At 31.2% G+C, this 5,083-nt stretch overlaps 1 long non-coding RNA gene across 1 annotated transcript; it reads right to left on the bottom strand.

Moving 5' to 3' along the window:
• Positions 1-747: 747 nt before the first annotated feature.
• LOC120068392 lies at positions 748-4,846 on the bottom strand. The gene is made up of 2 exons (XR_005479195.1): positions 4,762-4,846; positions 748-1,557 (listed from the first exon to the last, which is right to left on the bottom strand). It is a non-coding gene; the product is annotated as an uncharacterized LOC120068392 (long non-coding RNA).
• Positions 4,847-5,083: the final 237 nt, after the last annotated feature.

The following is a 5,083-nucleotide window of genomic DNA, read 5'->3' as shown; positions in this document are numbered from 1 at the left end:
CTTAGAGAAAAGAAAAGAAGTATCCACCTCTTGAAATAATTAAGCTCAAAGAAAAGGAAAGTGATAGTCAGAGATTTACTGCTGCCTGCAAACCTCTACTAATCAAATACAATTTATAACACCGAATTATAATCCTTACTAAGTGGCATAGTAACAGTGGTAAGTCCGGGTAGATCCGTAGAGAAACACTAGCATGACTTTTTCATTAAGCCAATTGACCAACTAAAGCTTAAAACAATAGGTAAATGTAACCTAGGATAGGATTTATCTAGCTCAGAGAGAAAGTGAGGTTTCTATGCAATTTCGATCATCGATTTCTATTCATTAAACATGCATTTAATTCATGCGTGCACAACGAGTTACTCGATTCAAATTCACCAATGCTACAAACAGTCAAATCGTTTGGGTTAAACAAACACTAACTATCAATTAAAGTCTTAAGCAAAACCCTAATTAAATTACATGTCCCTATGTCTACTGGGTTTGATAGTGGTTATATAGAATTTAAAATATGCATATTAAGGGTGAAAGTCCCATAATGTGATCATCCAATTGGATAGTCTAACCAATTAATCAATTTTCTCTTTGAATGTAGTTAAAGCATGCATTAGAGGTTAGCCATAAAATATATGATTAACCAATTGCTACTTAGGTGACTATAGCTAGACATTCAAGGGCAACACACATCTACGAGGGATAGCCACATATAAACATGTACTTAGAAATTGAAATAGATTCAAAGAAACATACACTAATATACATTTAGTCCAACCATAAAAATCTCAAGAAATTACAAAGGTTTTTGCTCCCTAACTAGATAAAAATCCTTACCTCATCGATCTATAGACAAACAGAAGAGGAGAGCTCTAATCGATAAGTTACAACCGAAAATAAAATAAAAAAATCCTAAGCGAAGAGGTAATAAATATGAAGAAGAGGAAGAATTTTGGGAGAGACTTCAACCTCCATTGAAATCCCATATGTAAACCCTAAAACATTTGAAGAAACTATTTATAAAATCCGCAGAGCGCCGCGGGGCTGAGACCCTTTGCCGCACCGACCTTACGTGTAGCAGAGCCCCATGCAGTGCACTCACCATTTGATTGCTCGCGTGTGTGGAATTTTCTTCCTCCAAAATTTTGAGCATCATGGTGCTCACGCCTTTGGGTGCATTATGCCTTTGGATGTAGTGCGTGGCACGAAGTATGGTTGCACTACGCCACCTCAGGGCATTTTCATCTTTTCACTTCCTTGAAGCTTCGTGTCACACCTTTTCTGAGGCTTATCTCTTTCACCTAAGAGGAGTTGTGAAGACAGCAAATACCACCCTTCTGTGGTACTTACTGCCCGTCTTGACCTGTTTTGCTCATAAGTGATAAAATCCAGAAGACTACTTAACTTTAAAATAATTTATTACAACAAATTCTAACGTTTATACAATTTATACTTACAAACATCCCACTTAAAACCCTCAAATAGTTAAGACAAAGAAATAATCATGTAGCGTTGTTGACCTTGACCTCAAGCAACACCTCAAAACTCTTTTCCTTTTGCTACCTAGGGGAGGGGAGGACGGGGGAAGAAATAAAACATTTAGAAAGCATGAGCTGGAAAGCTGTAACAACCAAGTATGTATATAAATATTACGGGAAATTATAAGTTTTAATTTTAAAATTAATTCTAAGCCTAGTTGGAGAATATCAATTTTAAAATTTCATACGTTAAGATTAAAAGTGGTACATAAATAATAAGAAAAACACACAATACATTAGTTTGATAATTAAACAAATAACAAAGTAATAAAATTTCTAAGAAATAATGATGATATAGGATGATTTTTTTAAGTAGAAAAATCTAATAAGTTTAAGAATAAAATAAATAGATAAAATAACTAAGAACATTTGAGAAATATCTAGATAAGTTAAGATAATAATAACAATAACAATAAATAATAAAAATTGATTTGTGTTGAGTTGGTTAGAAGAGAGATAATAAGAAAATAAAAATAAATAAATAAATATAATAATAATAAATAAATAAATAAATAGATAAATTGGTTAGTAAGAGAGAGAGATAAATATTAAAAAAAAAGAGAGAGAGAAAGTCGGTTTGGAAAAAAAAAGATAAGAATAGGAGAGGCGGTTTGGAGAAAAAAATAAAAATAAAATAAAGAAAGAAAGGCGGTGGAACATCCTATAAATAGGAGAGATGGGTTGAGATTTAAGTACAAAAAAACAATTAATTAAATAAATAAAGGTTAAAGCAAGTTATTTTTGGGGAAGTTGGTGAATTTAAATAAGTCTCTTCTTCTTTAACATTTAAGAATTTCTTTTCTTTTCTTTTCTTTTATAAAACTTCAATCATGAAAAATAAAATAAATCAACAATATTATCAAGGTAATAAAGTTTCTCTATAGATTACAAACATCAAAAGAATAACGAACAAAATGTATGAAATTTCTTTACAATTACTATTATTATGTTATATACTATTAATATCACTATAGCTAATATTATTAGTACTATTACTATCAAAACAAATAATAATATTATTATTACTATTATCAATAATATATTATAATTACTATCACTATTATTATTACTACTACTATCTTCTTCTTCTTCTTCTCCTTCTTCTTCTCCTCCTTCTCCTCCTCCTCCTCCTATTAATATTATTATTATTATTATTATTATGATTATTATTACTACGACTACGACTACGACTACTACTATTATTGTTATTATCATTTCACTATTACTGCTATTACTACTATTATTACTATTATCGTTGTTATTAGTATTATTCTTATTATTTCTATTATTATTCTTATTATTATTATTATTATTATTATTATTATTATTATTATTATTATTATTATTAGTATTAGTATACAACTACTAGTACTACTACTATTATTATTATGATTATTGTCATTATCACTATTCTTATTGTTGTTATTATTATTATTATTATAATACTATTACAATTCTTATTATATTAGTAATAATATTATTATTTTTATCATCATCATCATCATCATCATCATCATCATTAAATAATTCAACATAATTACACTAATACTTTCAATATTTAACAGTCATAATTTTGTAAATAAATAAGTTACGTTCATCAAATTCCTTAATCAAATAGTCTTAAAACTGGATTTAATCATAAGTGTTCTTTATAAAATCTATAGGACCAAATCAGAAGGAATAATTAGAAGCGCGGTCGAGATAAGTAGTTTATCTCACCTTTTCTTTAAGTGTTTTATGGTAGTGTACCTTTGTTATGTTGCATTATTGTTATGTTGTATTACATGTTTAAAACACGTTTTTCGACAAGGGACCCAATACATTATGTTTGTTCACGACGATAAAATAATATTAAATTTTAATTAGGTATAGGTTATGCTTCCAGAGCTAACAGGGCATATATGGTTACACCCCTCTAGGCCCAATCTTATGTTATGTTTATGCTAGGGACTAGCAGGGTATGTATGGTTGTACCCCTCTAGTCCAACCTTACGTTTAAGCTAATGGTTTATGTGGGATGCGACTCTGGCCCTACTGACTGCATGACCCGCTAATCATCAGATGGGTTAGTTTTCGCTTAAGTCCTCATATTTCTATCAGGGCGGAGGAACTTACGTTGGAAGTATAACCGACCACCTCATGTTATTATAAGTTTATGTTTTGGGTCCCGATCATATGTTTTTATGATAGGTTGCATGTGACTGTGCATTTGGTCACTACCTTAAGTGAGAACTACTTACTAGGTATATTATATACTCATCCTATTTTACAGACTTTGTAGGTAAGGACACGACGTAGGTGACATAATTGGACGTCGCTCAAAGGGCCAACCATCAAACTCACTATTATAGGCATATATGCATATTGTATTACTACGCTAATGTTTTATGGATCCTGATGTTTTGTAAAATAAACTTTTTATACAACTTTCTACCTAATTAATAAAATTTTAGATATGTTCTTTTGAAATTTTTATCAAAACTCATCTCATGATAGAAAAGTCTAAGTATGCATGTCGTAGCGGTCGGACCATAATATGTAAGGATTCGGTCGTTACAAACGCCCATTGAGTGACATTTTAGTATCAACATAGGGTTTTTGTTTTTAAAAAATTTATGAAACCAATTTAAATATAGAAAATACCAGAATATCGAAATATTGAATTAATCCCAAAACACGAGCATCGACAAATAAATCATGTTATTGGCATGATCATAATTTTCATACAACACATCCCAGAATAAATTCAAATTAAAACACATCCAATTTTCGAAAAACAGTTCTATACACGCTCGAACACGCTCGAGATTTTCAATCATAACACAACCCATCTTATGTGCACATGTAGACATTATCTCGTTAGACACGCTCGAGATACGCTAACACAACCAGGATATCTCATTCAGTTTCTAGTGATTTGAAATCCATTTTTATCAAATTACAGTAACCTTTAGGGTTTCCTACCAAAACCAGAGATTTTCAATCCAAACTAACTATTCTTTAAAAAAAAATTTTATATGGAAATTTTATGCAAACCATAGATAAAATGTATTTATCTAAATCTCAAATTCAACCCTTTGAAAATAAGTGATTCCTAATCAAATCCAAGGAACTCACATAAAAAAAAAAAAAAAACCATGCCAGACTTCCAAACCATACAAATATATATAATACCATACATGTATATAATATTAACCAAAATATTTGAAAATAGACCATTCACAGTTACCTAGCAAGGATTCTTTTTTCCTCTAAGCCTCCCAGTCCTCTCCTGGTCCCCCGACTTCTCCAACTTTCAATCTGTCCTAAATTATTCCAAAATTAGCTCTACATCTAAATTTATTTTATATAGGACTAGAATATCCTCAAGTTACCTCCTTGGCCCTACACTTCACTTACCAACCCCAAACTATGCAAAACTAGGTGTTTGGCACCCAGCTAAGGCAGTGGCACGATGGGTAGGTGGCCTCATGCACAAGCGTCTGCTACTGGCACACAAGAACGCATGCAGTGTCAGCTGGGTGCATGGTAAGGCGCACGACATGTGGAGC

Source organism: Benincasa hispida, chromosome 1 (genome assembly GCF_009727055.1).
Source record: "Benincasa hispida cultivar B227 chromosome 1, ASM972705v1, whole genome shotgun sequence".
NCBI lineage: Eukaryota > Viridiplantae > Streptophyta > Magnoliopsida > Cucurbitales > Cucurbitaceae > Benincasa > Benincasa hispida.
The sequence above is the reverse complement of the archived record's forward strand: the minus strand, read 5'-3'. Positions and strand labels throughout refer to the sequence as shown.